At 45.8% G+C, this 18266-nt stretch overlaps 1 protein-coding gene across 3 annotated transcripts in view; it reads right to left on the reverse strand.

The window, feature by feature from the left end:
• LOC120943551 (multidrug resistance-associated protein 1-like) overlaps positions 1-18266 on the reverse strand; it is a 650821-nt gene that overhangs the window by 288762 nt on the left and 343793 nt on the right. The window lies entirely within an intron of this gene.

The raw sequence follows: 18266 nt of genomic DNA on the forward strand, positions 1-18266 counted from the left end.
CCGACACAAAAAGTGAGTCAGACCTCCGAAACTGAGCCGTAGATGACAGGTACACCCGCAGAGCGCGTACCACGTCTAAGGAATGAAGTGCAACCTCCCTAGCATGCACTGGCCGAGGACACAAGGACGGAAGCACAATGTCCTCATTAAGGTGAAAGGATGAAACCACCTTCGGAAGAAAGGAAGGTCGTGGGCGTAACACCGCCTTATCCTTATGGAGGACCAAGTACGGCGACTTGCAGGACAAAGATGCCAGCTCAGAAACCCTTCTGACAGACGTAATGGCCACCAAGAAGGCCACCTTCTGAGAGAGAGGAAGAGAATCTCTCTGATGTCCTCGAAGGGAGTTTTCTGAAGGACAGAGTACCAGGATCAAATCCCACGGGGGAAGAGGTGGTCTAAAAAGGGGAAGTATATGACGAACCCCCTGCACCAAAGTACCCACCAGATAATGGGCCGCCAAAGGCCGCTGAAAAAACACAGCCAAAGCTGAAATCTGGCCCTTAATGGTGCTTAAGGCAAGCTTTTGATCCATGCCACGCAGTAAAAACAGCAGGATTCTGGATACCAAATACGTCCTTGAACGCCAACCCATCTCTTCGTACATAGAGATGTAGGCCTTCCAAGTGCAATGTTAAATCTTCCTAGAGGAAGACTTCCTAGCCCACAGCATAGTTGGAATGAAAGAGTGTGAAAGACCTAGGTCCCTTAGAACCTGGCTTTCAATAGCCATGCCGTTAAAGCCAGCGACTGTAAAGCAGGATGGAGTGTATAGGACCTTGGGACAGAAGGTCCTCCCGCTTTGGCAGCCGCCAAGGCGCATCCGCCACTAGGCGCACAAGATCGGCGTACCAAGGACGCCGGGGCCAATCCGGGGTGATTAAAATCATCGGGATCCCCTCGGCCTCCACCCTGCAGAGCAGTCGAGGCAGCAACTTCAGTGGAGGAAAGGCATAGATTAATCGATACTGACCCCACGGGGCTACCAATGCGTCTGACGTGTCCGCCCAGGGATCCCTGGACCTGGCCACGAACCTCGACACCTTGCGGTTGAGATGAGAGGCCAGGAGATCCACATCCGGCGTTCCCCATCTCCTGCAAAGGAGTTGAAAAACCTCCTGATGCAACGACCATTCTCCCTGGTCCAGCATCTGGCGACTCAGGTAGTCTGCCTGCCAGTTCTCCACGCCAGGGAATGTAGACAGCCGACAGAGCCGGCACGCTTCTTTCTGCCCACCTTAGGATGTGAGCGACCTCGGACGCTGCAGCCGAGCTCTGGGTTTCCGCCTGATGGTTGATATAAGCCACCGCCGTGGCGTTGTCCGACTGGATCCTGATTGGGCGGCCTTGCAACCTCCTTGACCACGAGGTCTGGGAGGGTTTACCCGCGGGCCCTGACTGACGAAAATACCGCTGCTGTGTGGGGAAAAAAGGACCCGGCTTACGGCGGGTTTCCTTCCCCTTGGAGGACTGAGGGAGGAGAGTGCTCTTTCCTCCCGTGACATCCTTGATAATGTCATCCAGTGAAGACCCAAAAAGCCTCCCACCCTTGAAGGGTAAATCCGCCAGGGCTTTCTTGGAGACCTGGTCCACAGACCAGCATTTCAGCCAAAGTAGGCAGCGTAAAACCACCGCCGAAACAGAAGCCCTGGATATCAAGGGTGCTGCATCTAGTGAAGCATCACAAACATAGACAAGGCCCTGGACCAGCTGGTAAGCCAGTCTAATAACTTCGGATGGGAGCTGGTGCTCCTCCGTGGACTGGCGTAAAACCTTTGACCTTACCAGCATGGTAAACATGGAACGGGTCAGTGCTTTGGATCTTCTATCAGTCTGATCCTTAAAAGCAGGGGTTCCCTCTATAGGGAGAGTGAACACCTTGTTTAACCGGGCAACCGGAGGGTCCACCACCGGAGGAGAAGTCCACTTTTTTTAAAAGGTTCTCCTCAAAAGGGTACCGAACCGCCAGGCGGTGAGGGACTACAAAAGCCTTCTGCGGCTTTTCCCATTCCGCATCAATGAATTTATCAAAGAAGGACACATAAGGAAAAACCTTAATAGAGTGGTCTGATTTGTGTGACCCAAAAGGAGACCGAGCCCTCAGCGGATACCTCAGCTGCACTATCCAGCTTAACCGAGTCCCGTACAGCATTGATAAGTTCCCTGACAAGTGCCTTATCATGCCCCGACCCAGTTAAAGGGTCTTCCTCACAAGGAAGGTCCTGGTCCAGATCTTCAGACAAAACAGAACCAGGCACTCAAGCCGCAGCCGGATCCTGGTCTGAATCTGAACATTCCCCAGGGGATAGCGGAGCGAGGGGCACTTTTTACCCCCCTTACCGCACGCCGCTTCCACCCTGGCGACAAATGTCTCCAGGACTGCTGACAAAGTCTATTGTGCACAAAAAACAAGATAATACAGCGCTAATAACTTGACCTGTGAGAAATATATGTGAAATAAATGGCCAAAAAATATTATGAGTGAACACAATAGGTGAATTGACAATATAACATTCAAAATATCAGACCCATCCAAATGAATGAGTAAAGTGGAAAAAATAGTCCATAAAAAATCAGTGAATTGAGTCCAATTTAAGTGACCAACAGTATCTGCTCGTGAAAAGATCCTCCACCAGAGATGAAGTAGAAAGACACCCAATATGTGGGAAATGAAATCTCCTTACCAGAGAAAAAGACCGGGCTTTCAACGGTCTCATAAGGTATAAGGATGTTTAAAGTCTTCCCTGAAAAGACTATTCCAGGCACTGCTACTAACACCAGCATAAAAACTCCAAGGGACAAGATCCTATTCAGATCCACTCCAGTTTAGCAATTGGCGTTGATGTATTCATAAAAATAAAGAATGGTGGGAAACCACATAGTGCATTACTTCCAGACTTCTCCTGTCTTACAGGGACCCAAAACCGCCTCACCAAAGCCTAACACCAGGGAGGGTGGGTGGGCAGCTTCTTCCCTCGTGTGTGTGAGTGTGTGCAGGAGCAGAAGTACCAGCTGCGGCCTCTGCCATGTTGGGGGAAGGAGGACCAGATACTGACTCCATATGTGAGGAAAAAACTTCTATGGCCCAGTTCAAAATGAACAGAAAAAACTCAACACTTCTGCTGCGCTGACCGGGGGGTTTACCCAGGGGACTCACCACACCGGAGGAGACCGCTCAGCGCCGCTGCCCATGTCCCGCACACCGCTGAGTGTGTGAGAAGCTGTGAGGTAAAGCGTGTGGTAGTGCTGTGTGAGGAGAACGGCGCTGCGTGCCGTAAGTCAACACTAGAGGCCGAGGACTCAGGCAAGATGGCCGCCGAGCGCCCATATGGAGCCTGGCGCGGCTACAGTAAAATGGCCTCCAATAGGATTTTCAATGAAAACTGAAAATCCACAAAAAAATTGCGCCAGCGCCGTCGGAAGGGCTTGCTGGTCGGACTGAGTAGACTACAAGGATCTATAATATCCAGCCTGTCACTCAGCCGACAGTTGAAAGAAGATTCTTCAAGAAAAAGTGAAAATAAAATAAAATAAGATAGAATAAAATAAAATTTCTCCTCAGGGCGCTGGGCCCAAAGGGAGCCATACGTCCTTCTCCTTTGCTAGGCAGAATGAAACTGAGGCTGAATGCTGCAGTGAGGAGTGTTATGTCTGAAGGGACCACCCCCTGGGCGGGGCTGTTCAGCTCTGTTTTGAAATGACATGCATATCTAACATGTTTCTGCCTAGTCCTCTCCTGTAAACAGGGAACATAACCCACTTAATAATTGAGGAGGCAGTGTCAGTCCATGGACGACAAGAGAAATTATGTTTTCTTTATCGTACACCACGGGACACATGACCATTACATAAAGGGACGTCCCAGAGCAATGCTCAATATGAAGGGTGGGAGACCCAGATCAAGCAGGCCGCTTGCGGACACAAAGCCCTATACTGCAGCACACTTCGCCTGAAGGCGGAATCCTCATGTCCTTGCACATCTATTTGATAGAATTTGGAAAATGTGTGGACTGAAGTCCAAGTTGCAGCTTTACAGATCTGAGCCATCAAAGCCTGGTGATGCACTGCCCATGAAGCACTTATCGCCCTGGTAGAGTGCGCTTTAACAGAAAAAGGAGGAGTCCTGTTCTTTAAACCATAAGCTTGAATAATAACTTGTCGAATACACCTAGAGATGGTGGATTTTGATGCCGCTTGGCCCTTCTTGGGTTTATCTGGCAAAATAAACAAAACCTCGGTTTTACGTATCTGAGCGGTTGCCTGCAGATACAACTTTACTGCTCTCACTAGATCCAGAGAGGGCAATCATTTTTCCTCCGCTGTCCGTGGAATCCGAAAAAAAGGTAGGACAATGTCTTGATTTAAATGAAAAGCCGACACCACCTTAGGTAAAAAGGTCGGGTGGGGTCATAGTACAATTTTGTCTCTGTGACAAGTTAAAAAAGGCTCTTTACAAGAAAGCGCTGCCAATTCAGATACTCTTCTAGCAGAAGAGATAGCAATTAAAAAGCCCAATTTCCTGCTTAAAAAAATCAGCGGAATATGGCTAATAGGTTCGAAAGGTTGCTTCTGCAACACTGACAATACTAAATTCAGATCCCATGGGCACAAAGGAGACTTGACTGGCGGATTAATCCGCAGTACCCCCTTATTAAAAGCCTGAACTAGGGAATGAGATGCCAGCGGTCTTTGAAAGAAGACTGCTAGAGACGATATTTGACCCTTGATGGTACTAAGGGCTCATTTCATATACGCTCCTAACTGGCAGAAAGCAAGAATTCTGCTTATTTCATATTTTTGAGGATTCCATCCTCTGGATTTACACCAGGAAACATAAGCTTTTCAGACTCTATAGTAGATGAGTCTGGAGGCTGGCTTTCTAGCATTAATGAGCATAGAAAGAGCTTGACCAGAGATCCCTTGTTTTTTTTTAAATGTTGGTCTCCGCAGTCAGACCGTCAAATTTAGCTTTTGTAAGGAAGGATGGAACACTGGACCTTGCGACAGCAGGTCACGTCGAAGCGGAAGCTTCCAGGGCCTTTCTACCGCCATCTTTACGATTTCGGTGTACCAAGGCCTCCTGGGCCAATTTGGGGCCACTAGGATTACTGGTATACCCTCCTTTTTGATCCTGCAAAATAGTCTTTGTAAGAGAGGGATCGGAGGGAATGCATAGATCAGTGAGAACTGACTCCAGGGAATTAGAGCATCCGTTCCGTAGGCTAGAGGATTTCTCGTCCTGGACACAAAGTTGTCCAACTTCTTGTTGAACCTGGAAGCTAGCAGGTCTACATCCGGGGTCCCCTATCTCTGGCATATGACCTGAAAGACATTGGGGTGGGAGTCCACTCTCCTGGTGATAGCTGCTGGCGACTCAGATAGTCCGCTTGCCAGTTTTCTACCCCTGGGATGAAGATTGCATAAAGACAAGGAACATGATCTTCTGCCCATGCCAAAATTCGATTCACCTCCTTCTGGGCACCCTGACTGGAGGTGCCTCCATGGTGATTGATGTAAGCTACTGCTGTAGCATTGTCGGATTAAATCCGAACCGGGTGGCCCTGTAACTTGTATGTTCAGGTTTTGAGGGCTGGATATACTGCCCAGATCTCCAGTATTTTGATGGGCAGACTCTCTTCGGTCTTGGGCCCAGGTTCCCTGGGCTGAAGCTTCTTCGGACACTGCTCCGCAGACCGACAGGCTGGCATCCGTAGGCACCACCCTTCCAGGTGACCGAGAGAAAGGATCTTCCTTTCCGCAAGTTTTCGGTCTTTAGCCACCAGTTGAAGCTTTGGCGTACTTGTGGAGACAGGTGCATGGGTTAATACAGAGCTTGGATCTTTTTGTTCCAGGCAGTTAGAATACTGCTTTGAAGTAGTCTTGAATGAAACTGGGCATAAGGGACAGCCTCGAATGAGGCCACCATCTTTCCTAATAGCCTCAAGCAAAGGCGAATAGACGGCCCTTTCTTTGTCCTGACCATGTGGATCAGGTCTTTCAGAGACTATCTTTGGCTCTGGCAGGAATACCCTGCTTTGGGCTGTGTCTATGATCATGCCCACATACTCTACCCTTCTTTGGGCTTGTAGAGAGGATTTTTGTAGGTTGTAAAAAAAAGGAGGAAAACACTGCACTAAACCGAAATATAAAACAAAGCAGTCGGCACACAAAGTAGAAAAAAATGATAGAATAGTGCAGCGCTAGATGATGTGCATAATAATTATAGAAGCACAATAATTAAAAAAGCACAAAAATGAAATGTGAACAAAATGTGAATAAAGTCCGTATGGAGACCCCATAAACAAAAATATGTATAAAGTCAATGTGAAGACCCTGAAAAACAAACAAAATATAAAGTCTGTGTAGGATCCTATATCACACTGAATGTGACACCAAGATGGTAAAATAAATCACACAGTGCGGTGCACTTGAAATTCCATAGAGAAGGTGATAAATAAAAGCATGACTGTGATGATTGAATATATAGTTGTCTGAAAGTATCAACAAGGCATCATATGGAAGAGGTAAGTATAGTAGGGTACTCTTACCAGAGGGTGTGGACTTAACTGTTTTTTAGGCAGTAAGTCTAATAGGCGTGGTGGTCTCTGCGGACCTAAATCTCTGCGTAGAAGAGCTCCCCAGATGGCGATGGCTGGACACGTCAGATGAGATGAGTATCACCGATCACAGAAACTGGGTGGATGTCACTTCAATAGCAGGGCACGGATGGAAGGCCCCAATGGGCTCGTAAGGCAAGATGGAAAAAATGAAAGAAAAAAAGATGCTCCAAATGGTGCAGGTCAAAACAAAACCGTGACAGGTTTTATTGGTATACAAAATATAAAAAAGTTAAATCACGTGAACAGTACAAATAAAAAGCAGTATGGGGTGCTATAATACAAACCCGACGCGTTTCGGCTTAGCCGTCAACAGGGGCATATGCATTTACAACCCATCCTAAATGCTCCAGGTATTTTACCGTAGTGAGCACAGCATGATCTAATCCTGCCACTGACTGATCTATCACCAGTAGATCGTCTAGATAGGCTGTTACCGCTATGCCTTGTGTCCTCAGATTTGCCAACAGAGAAGCTAGCACTTTTGTAAATACTCGAGCGGTAGCTACACCAAAGGGCATGGCCACAAATTGGAAGTGGCACTGTTCTACCGCAAACCTTAGGAATCTTTGGTGCACATGATGGATGGGTACATGTAAATATGCGTCCTTGATGTCTATGGACGCCATGAATTCTCCACCTTGAAGGGCGACGACCACGAATCGAATCGTTTCTATTCGGAAATGGCAAATGTTCAGAAACTGATTTAGAGATCTTAGATCCAGGATGGGTCGGACGTCTCCATTTGGTTTTGGAATCACAAAGAGGTTTGAATAAAAAACTGAACCTTGCTCGTTTGGGGGTACTTCTGCAACTACCCCTTGAGACAAGTGATCCAAACCTTTGAAGAAGGATCCTCTTTTTTGTGGATCTTTGGAGAGTCTTGAATTTCAAAACTGAGAAGATGAGATCTCTCGAAGTTCCAGTTTGGACCCTGAGGATACTGTGTATACTACCCACAATCCTGGATTTCTGTCTGGCATGCCGCTGAAAACTGACAAAGCCGTCCCCCACTCGGTCGAGCGGGGGCGCCCCTTCACAGAGAGGCTTTTGGGGTCTTGCTTGTTAGCTCTTGAACCCCATGGCTTCTTGTTTTTCTGAGCCCGATTTCCTTTGGCCTTTGTGGCTGGCTGAAAAGGCTGTTTCCACTGGCTGGAACAGGTTTTTTCCAGAACTGGGGAAAGAGAAAGTTTAAAACAAGGTCGCTTGTTTTTCTTTTACTCGGGTAAGAGTGGTTTTACCACCTGATATCTTATGGATATATTTTTCCAGGTCGTCCCCAAAGAGGCGTTCGACATGGAAGGGGAATCTGGCCAAAAGTTGTTTGCATGGAGCTTCTGCTGAAAATGCTTTAACCAAAGAACTCTGCACATATGCACCAGCTGGAGTGTAAGGCGCGATGCTTGTAGAACAGAATCTCTCAAAGCATCTATTGTAAAACATAAGGCTTTAGGTAAATTCTCCCAAAATTTGGCTTGTTGCGGAGGCAAATACTTTAGCCCCTATTTTACCTGTTGCTTGATGACCTGACACATACTGAATGCTGCTACAGCAGGTTGGGTAACCTAACTGGCCAAAAGAAATTAGGATTTTAGTAAAGATTTCAATTTCTTTCCAGAAGGATCCTTAAAACACATTTGCCTTATCCACCGGACAAGACAGGTTCTTATTTATACAAGAAATAGCTGTGTATACAGAAGGCAGGCTCCATTTCTTGGAAAACTTCTCCATCGGATAAAGAATATCAAACTTCTTATGAGGTGAAAAACGCTTGTCTGGGTGTTGCCAGTTTGCGTACATTAGTCCCTCTAGTAACGGAAAAACCAGAAAAGAGCTTGCACCCTGCTGGGCTTTTAATGAATCGAGGGAGGAGACAGGTGATTCAGTTAACTCCGAAGAGGGTAACTTAAATGCGGAGCGCACTGTTCCAGCATAACATTGCATCTCCGACTTCAGTATCTGTGATGCAGAAAAAGGCTTCTCTGATATCCCTGATCCATCCGACACCTCTGCAGGTGGAGCATCATTCTCATCCTCAGATTTTTCTGAAAGGAGGTCTACCACAGAAGGAGACCTGTCTCGCTTTTTGTCCTTTTTTGAGGACTTTGCGATTAATGTAGCGATTCTCCCTTCTAAATTATCTAGGGCTACTGCTAAAGTGTCTTCAGTGACATACGCAGGCCCAGGCTTAGGTCTCACCAGGGAAGCCGCTATTCCTGAAAGCGGCAATGGCTCATCCTGTATAGGTGTGTCAGCCAATACCGGTGAGGAAGGTACTGAGCCAGCATTGCTAGAGCCTTCTATCTCAAGCGGCTTCTTTTTTGTTCTGGTCATATTGCTTATGCAAAGCCAAGGTACTCCAAAGCATATACTACTGTGCTTAGTTTAGCAATATACATAAAGTATGCAACTTCAAACACACAGTTTCAATAAACAAGTGAGTGTCTCTCTTGGTAGTGCACCAGCCCAACCACATGGAGTCTTACGTGTCCCCTGTAATGCTGCTGTCCATTTCAAAGACAGGGCCTGCTGGCATCAGTAGTCCGCTGATTATGGCTCTGTTTGGCGCCATTTTTCGTGCACGTGTGAGACCTGGGCAATTGCGTGGTCACAGGGGTAAGAAAAACTGTTTCCATTCCCCTTCTTATGGCCCTCTTGAGCACTGACCTGTTTATCCAGCCTGGCTTTGTGAGGGGAGGAAGGGAGATGCTGAAGCAGGCTCTGCAGCTGGAGAGAAAAGTGTGCTTGTCTTGGCAGACTGACACTACACAGAGCAGGTGAGTTTAAAACTCTATACTCCCCCCAGTGGCGGCTTTGAGAAGACACTCACAAAAAAACATAGGAAAGGTCCCTATTTTAATTTAGGACCTGACCTCTTACCTTATCCACGCCACAGGTTTTTCTGCTGAAATCAGACAGCACCAATCTTCACCCCTCACACCGTGCTTTGTGTGCCAACCTTCAGGGATATGGGTTCCTATTTAAAGGATACCTCTCCCCTGGGCCTTGTAAAAAACTCTTACCAGGACTTTTAGCGAAGTAGCGAAAGTGCTGGATCCCAGAGCCCAGTCCTCCGCAGAGAGACATTACAGGTGACGCCTCGTGCATGAGGCCCGGATCCCATCCAGTTGTGGCTTAATCTTTTAGGCGTCTTGGATGGGTCCGGAAGCATAGCTCTTTTTAACCCCAGAGGGTCTGTGAAGAAAATAGACTTTATTCTGTATTTTCTCATAGGTCCGGTTTGTTTTTTTAAGAACCCCCTGGACCGATCTCGGTGAAATTTGGATATGTTGGTCCCCCAGATCGGGGCTATCAGGGGATATGTAATGGTAGGGATACCTTGTGTGGAAAGGGGTGTTCAAACTTTTGGGGAAATTGTGCGCTCTCTGCCTGGCGATAATTGGTTTATTCCTTAACTGATATCAATATTTCTCAGGCAGAGGGAGGGCGGGTGTACTATAAAAGCTTGCTGTGGTAATGTTGTCTGCTGTGTAATGTAAATGAACCTTGGTCTGGCCCTCAAGAACCGTTCATTGTGTGAATTTCTATTGATGAGATGTGTATTGTTTAGCAGGTGAGAAGAGCTTATCTCCGAGTCACCTCGTCTGGGTAAATGACTAGTAATTAACTCATGTGGATTATATCAGAGACAGAACGTCTGTCTCCTAAAAGAGGTGTATTGAGGGGGGCTCGTTAGTAAACCATTGTATGATGTGGGTGGAGTGTGTCATTGTCCATCCGATCACTGCAAGTATTCTTTTTGGTGTATATAAGAACCTGTCTCTCAATAAAGATTTCTATGCCTGGTACCTGTAGTGATATAGATAAAAGATATCCAACACAGAACCATAAGATCCAATGTACTGAAGTCAGAGAGTGCATTTGGTTGACTTCTAATAACAAAGTACACGGACGATACAAATCCAGCAGCGTATTTCAGAATCCCATCTTTCCTAGACCTGTGCTAGGACTCATTTTTAATCACCTTTTCCTTATCATGGAAGTCCCAGTCCTATATTAAGATTTTTGAACTGTATTTTCATCGAATTCCTGAAGTACAACCTTATGGTGTACTTCCTATAGTCTATCCACCAGAGGGCGCTTATGTGTGTCTTTCCCTGCACTACATCGTGTTGAAGCAATACAGCGTCTCAGACGTGAGACGTCAGTGCGCTCATCCAGGGAGAGCGCCTGCTGTGACGAGGCTTCCCCGTGCGGTGTCCCCGGCGGCTCGAACGGAACGGACCCACAGGCGCTTTGGCACCCCTAGAAGATGATTAGGTCCCAGGACCATCCCATCCCGCCCAGGGGGTGATATCCTCCCTTTCATCAATGCCTTACATCTGCATCCGTTTGGCAAGGTACTGTGGCCACTATTTACACTAACTGCTTTGCGAATGACAGGCTGATTTGGAACTGAGATTTAACCCCCTGATATACTGAGAGTATGTCAGCTCAGTTTTGCACATGCATTTGAAAGTATATTGCTGCTACATATCTCTTTGGACTATGTTGTGGAAACTCTGAAGCTGCATCGAATTAAAAGGATTGGTTCTTCCTAAAAGACATTTATTGTATGTTTTTTTCTGTAATAATTTGAGTTTATTTGAATAGGTGACCTCTCATGAGCGCAGATTATTTTTGGTGTTTTGTGTGCTATATTCATCATAGAGTGACAAGACTAGCTGAATGCCAGCTTGGCTGCCTCAAATATTGGTCTCACACTGGAGGGGGGGCAACCAAATGTTCCCATTGAAAGAATACCCCCCCTGAAGTCTAATTACCATCAATAAATACTTCCTTATGTGTGTAAGGAAATACCAGGCCATCTCACACACCTAGGTCGTCTTAGATAAGATTAACACATCAAAGGGTCCTCTGTACCTTTTGATACGTGTCGTTTGGCCACAAGATTTGGTCAGCAAACACCATTTGATGTCTAACCTTGAATGCCTGTATGTAACACTATATATACTGTGCCTTACATATACCACAATATTTTAAAATACCTACATATCTATGTTAATATTACAACAGTACCCTCTTCATGAAGTCTTGGCTCATGTTTGGGGGAAATACTCCAACCATTGGGAAGAATCATCCTGGAAACTGCATTAATCTCCACTATCCCTCTACCTCCTATGGAAGCGATAATCACTTATGCTCGGCGATTGAGGGATGAAAAGAGGGCCGCAGTACCATAACTACTGCAGGTCTTAACAGGGTCACTTTGGTAAAGCTTTCCTTTTAGCATCCTATCGCGTCCAACACCTTTAGACACTGGCGGAAAAACTGAGGTACTTCCCTGATGGTAGGGGTTATATGGAGGGGAACTGTCTTCAATTGGCTGTGCCAGTGTCCAATCACCGCTGGTGACCCTTAACCCATTATGCAATGGCTCTGTGTCCCGTGGTGTACGATAAAGAAAATAACTTATTTGCTAAATTTTATTAAAAAAAAAATCGATTTATTTTTTTTCACAAAATTTTCAGTCTTTTCTCATTTATAGCACAAAACCCCAGAGGTGATAAAATACCACCAAAAAAAAGCTTTGTGTGTGAAAAAAAGGATGGAAATTTCATATGGGTACAGTGTTGCATGACTGAGTTAATTGTCATTCAAAACGTGAGAGCACCGAAAGCCGAAAATTGGTCTGGTTATTAAGGGGGCTAGTTGTAAATTGGTTAATCTACAACTGCTATGATGCTGCACATGTGATCAGTTAGTAATGACACCAGCCATTGGATGGTTTGGTTGAGAGCAAAACAAATGGGAGTGTTATATTGCTGGCACGTGCCCTAAATTAAAAATGTTTTATGGATGGGTTTACTTGCGCTTTAAGGGCGATTTTTACCATTTCTTTTACACAAAACATGTCTTTTTGCAGGTGTAATCCATTTTTTTTTACACGAGTCACAAGTCAAAATAAAAAAACATAGGTTTACCATGGACAGTTTCTTAGACATTTCAGCTTTCCTGGCAGTGGCGGCTGGTGAAGTTTTTGGATGGGGGGGGGCGCAAGACGCCGCCCCTCCACGTTGGTCCCTCCCATTTCTAATATTTTTGGTTGTACGAGTATTAAACCCATATGCAGGTTTATTGGGTTAGTATATAAGCTTTGCTGTTCCTACAACCTACACTGCTCTAGCTTTGCAAGCCTACTAAAGTCTAAGTTCACCCTTTGGAGTATGTTACATGTTAAACCCATATTTAGGTCTGCCATGACATGACTTTCCCCACACCTGCTGTCACTTTCCAAAAACAGCAAGGCTCTGCCCACACAGCCACGTCATTCATTCACAGTGATCAGTGAATGAACTTCAAGTCCTATCTTCCACTGTGGCAGATGACTTGTAGTTCTCAATGAACAGTGAGGGTGCTGATGAGCGCAGTCATAGTTCATTCACAAGCCCAGAAGCTTTCAAACAGACTGCCCATACAGCTATAGGGCACGGCTGCCAGAGTCAGAAATTGCGCCTCCAATTCACTGATCACAGATGAAATTTTTCTCTCTGCAAAAATATGTGCATTTATTATTCCATCCCAAAAGGTGCACCTATCCTGGGTGTTTGTGTTTGTAAACCCTTACAGACCACTTATGACTACAGGTAAGCCTATAATAAGGCTTACCTGTAGGTACCGTGGATATTCACTGTATCAGCATGTGCCAACGTCATCGGCAAATGCGCACTGAAGAAACGGTAAAATGCCATTAGTTTTAGCGTCCCTGCACTGGTAGTGTGAAAGAGCTCTTAGTCTTTACCATGGGACATTCAAAAGAATTCAAACTGGGATGGGCAACACTGAAAAAAAAAAAAAAAAAAAGGCCAACACAACAGGTCAAGAAGGACTCAACAGAAACTAGGAGAGCTGCCTGTAGACTGAAAAATGGCATCAGAAGGGTCTGAACATTTACCTAGTAGAACTTAATGAACGTGTTTAGAGAATAAAGAATACTTTAACAATTTCCCTTTGGGATTTAATAAATAGAAGACAAGGTGTCAGTCCTGCAAATCTAAAACCAAGTGTCTGATGAGAAAAAGCCAATGAAGCACTAACCAATCTGGTGTGTCTTAACAGGGAAATTGGAACCCGATAAACCTGGCAGACTACAGGCTCAAACTATGACTTGTCTAATTCACCTAGAAATGGTGGGGCGAGACACAGAGAGCCCCTTGCAAGAGCCCTCATGAAGGACAGAGAGAAAATCTGATTGCCTAAAAGAGCCAGTGACCAAGAGATACTGTAAATTCTAACAGCATGTAACAAATGAAGACAGCAGAGAGAATATTCCTCTGGATGGTTCAAAGTAAGACATAGGAAAGCATAAACATCTGGTTAATGTTAAAGAAAGAGCCCCTTAGAGCTATAGGTCAACCTTGGTCCCCCATCTGTCTGTTTTTGGCAGACAGGATTGGATGGTGGCCGGTGTCCGTGGACACGTGTCTGCATTTTATTATTATTATTAGTTATTCCATAATTCTTTCAGCTGGGTTATAGGTTTACCATGGACAGTTTCTTAGACATTTCAGCTTTCCTGGCAGTGGCGGCTGGTGACGTTTTTGGATGGGGGGGCGCAAGACTCCGCCCCTCCACGTTGGTCCCTCCCATTTCTAATAAGCCACACCCCTTATAGAATCCACCCACTCTGTCCCCTGTATTCCACTCATAGTGTCAGGAGTATACAGCTCAGCGTCACAGCACAGAGTATATAGCCCCAGCATCACAAATCATGGTATATAGCGCAGCCTTACAGATCGGCGCAAACAAACTAAAAAATTACACTTTTAGTAATGAAGGACTCTAAATAGGCAGGAGATTACCAGAGACTGCGGACATACTGCATTAGATTACCAGAGACTGCGGACATACTGCAGGAGATTACCAGAGACTGCGGACATACTGCAGGAGATTACCAGAGACTGCGACATACTGCAGGAGATTACCAGAGACTGCGACATACTGCAGGAGATTACCAGAAACTGCAGACATACTGCAGGAGATTACCAGAGACTGTGGATATACTGCACAAGATTACCAGAGACTGTGGATATACTGCACAAGATTACCAGAGACTGCGGATATACTGCACAAGATTACCAGAAACTGCAGAGATAATGCACAAGATTACCAGAGACTGCAGAGATAATGCACAAGATTACCAGAGACTGCGGACATACTGCATTAGATTACCAGAGGCTGCAAACATACTGCATTAGATTACCAGAGACTGCGGAGATACTGCACTAGATTACCAGAGACTGCGGATATACTGCACTAGATTACCAGAGACTGCGGAGATACTGCACAAGATTACCAGATACTGCGGAGATACTGCACAAGATTACCAGAGACTGTAGACATACTGCATTAGAGAACCCGTAATTCTGTGAATTGTGCCCCTAATGAAAGACATTGCGTAGGGGGTGAAGGTTGGTATTTTTGCAGAAATGTACATGTAAAAGAAATTTTGTAAATAAGTGGGCGCGTGGGGGGGGGGGGGGGGGGGACACTGAAGGCTGCTATTTTGGCAGAAATGTAAATAAAATCTGGTAAATAAGCGTGGGGGGTTGGCTTAAGATGGCCGCTATTTTGGCAGAAATGTACATTTAAAATAAATGACATTTGGTTAATAAGCGGGGGGTGGGGGGTATGGTAGTGACGGCCATAATTTTGGCAGAAATGTACATTTAAAATAAATGACATTTGGTTAATAAGCACGGGGGGGGGGGGATGGTAGTGACGGCTATAATTTTGGCAGACATGTACATTTAAAATAAATGACATTTGGTTAATAAGGGGGGTGGGATGGCAGTGACGGCTATAATTTTGGAAGACATGTACATTTAAAATAAAAGACATTTAGTTAATAAGGGGGGAGGGGTAGGTGGGGGAGGGGGTGACAGATGCCATTTCGGCGGCACATTAGAATAATGAGCAGAGAAGCAGAGGGGAATGTACATGTTACATGCTCCTCTGCTCATTAATCTTATGTGCTGCTGAAATAGCGTCCGTCACCGCCCCCCCCCCCTTATTAACTAAGTGTCTTTTACAGTAAAAGACAGTCGGGGGGGGTGACGGACGCTATTTCGGCAGCACATAAGATTAATGAGCAGAGAAGCATGTATATGTAACATGTACATTCCCCTCTGCTTCTCTGCTCATTATTCTACATGTACATTCCCCTCTGCTTCTCCTCCTCATTATTGCCTGTTTGTCTTTCAGTACATTCCTCTCTGCTCCTCTGCTCATTAATCCTATGTGCTGCCGAAATAGTGTCCGTCACCCCCCCACCTACCCCCCTTATTAACTAAATGTCTTTTACAGTAAAAGACAGTCGGGGGGGGGTGGGGGGGTGACGGACGCTATTTCGGCAGCACATAAGATTAATGAGCAGAGGAGCAGAGAGGAATGTACTGAAAGACAAACAGGCAATAACGAGGAGGAGAAGCAGAGGGGAATGTACATGTAACATGTACATTCCTCTCTGCTCCTCTGCTCATTAATCCTATGTGCTGCCGAAATAGCGTCTGTCACCCCCCCTCTCCCGCTTATTAACTAAATGTCTTTTACAGTAAAAGACATTTAGTTAATAAGGGGGGTAGGTGGGGGGGTGAGAGACGCTATTTCGGCAGCACATACGATTAATGAGCAGAGGAGCAGAGAGGAATGTACTGAAAGACAAACAGGCAATAACGAGGAGGGGGGGGGGGCAGGGGGATCGTGGCACTGGCAGCTACTTTTTCGGGACTCCTCAGTACATTAGTCCTGAGGGGGGAGTAAAGATAAGAGGCGGTAACGAGCACAGGAGTGGAGGGGGATGCATACCTTAATGTCCCGGGAGTCGGAACCACACGGGCGCTGAGCTGCAGAGTGTGCCGACGTCACTTCCTGTACATCGAGTGACGTCGGACTTGGATAACTATAGCGCGCCGCGTGCACCCGCTCGGCCATAATAATAAAGTCCATCGCGCCGGAAATTGTGGCGCGATGGAGAACGCCACAAAGGCATTTTTTGCCTTCCAATGTAGCGCCTCGCCTGCAATCTTGTGATTGCACAGACTTGGCGCTACCCCGCACTGCACTGTGCCCGGTGTAAGGGCCATTTTTGTTTTTTGATTTTCTTAACCTCTTCCATACCGGGCAGTTATACACACTTCCATACCAGGCCTATTCTGGCACTTCTCTCCTACATGTACAAATCATAATTTTTTTGCTAGAAAATTACGCAGAACCCCCAAACATTATATATGTTTTTTTAGCAGACACCCTAGGGAATAAAACGACGGTCATTGAAACCTTTTATCTTGCACGGTATTTGCGCAATAATTTTTCAAACGCCTATTTTTGGGAAAAAAATTGTTTCATGAATTAAAAAAATTTAAAAACAGTAAAGTTAGCCCAATTTTTTTGTAAAATATGAAATATGATGTTACACAGAGTAAATAGATACCTAACATGTCACGCTTTAAAATTGCGCACACTCATGGAATGGCGCCAAACTTCGGTACTTAAAAATCTCCATAGGCAACGATTTGAATTTTTTTACAGGTTACCAGTTTAGATTTACAGAGGAGATCTAGTGCTAGAATTGTTGCTGGCACTCTAACGCACGCGGCGATACCTCACATATGTGGTTTAAACGGCGTTTACATATGTCGGCGGGACTTGCGTGTGCGTTCGCTTCTGCGCGCAAGCTACCGGGGACAGGGGCGTTAAAAAAAAAAAATTTTATTTCTTTTTTTTTTTTATATATTTATTTCTTTTTTTACACTTTTTTTTTTATTTTTTTATTTTTTTTTATCACTTTTATTCCTATTACAAGGAATGTAAACATCCCTTGTAATAGGAATGTGTGTGACAGGTACTCTTTATGGAGAGATGCGGGGTCAATAAGACCCCACATCTCTCCTCCAGGCTGGAAAGCATGAAATCGGTGAAAAAAAAATTCACCGATCTCATGCTTGTGGTTGCTTAGCAGCCGCAATCGCGGCTTTGTTTACTTACGGGGACCCGGGCGTGACGTCATCACATCGCGCCCGGGTCCTCCGACGGTCATAGAGATGACTGGTGACCATCTGGTCACCAGTCATCTCTATGCTTCCTGCGAGCGCCGGACGATTCGTTCTCCGGGCCCCCGATGGCACGGGAGAGCCCGGAGAAGCACCGGATGGCGGCGGGAGGGGGGGGATGTCCCCTCCCGCCGCCTGTAAGAACGATCTAGCGGCGGAACCGCCGCTATGATCATTCTTACGTTGTGCAGAATCGCCGGCAGTTTAGAAGGATATCTGAATGATGCCTCTAGCTGCAGGCATCATTCAGATAACCACCCGGAAAGCCCAGGACGTCACATGACGTCCACTCTGAACGGCAGAAGTTCTTTGTGGACGTCATTTTACTATGGGCCGGTAGGGAAGTGGTTAAAGGGACATGTTTAAAAAAAAAAAAAAACATTTTTTTTTTTTTTTATAATTTTTTTTTTCTGACTGGGTGAGGGGGGGCGGCGCCCGGGCGCCCTCTATGGACGGGCCGCCACTGTTTCCTGGGTAAGGCTATCTGTACTTTGTTAGTGGAGTACTGGTGGATAGCCTTTAGGAAGAATTACCTTCTCTTCCAACAATGCATATTACATTAATTATACGGCACTTA

This window comes from Rana temporaria, chromosome 6 (assembly GCF_905171775.1).
Source record: "Rana temporaria chromosome 6, aRanTem1.1, whole genome shotgun sequence".
Lineage (NCBI taxonomy): Eukaryota > Metazoa > Chordata > Amphibia > Anura > Ranidae > Rana > Rana temporaria.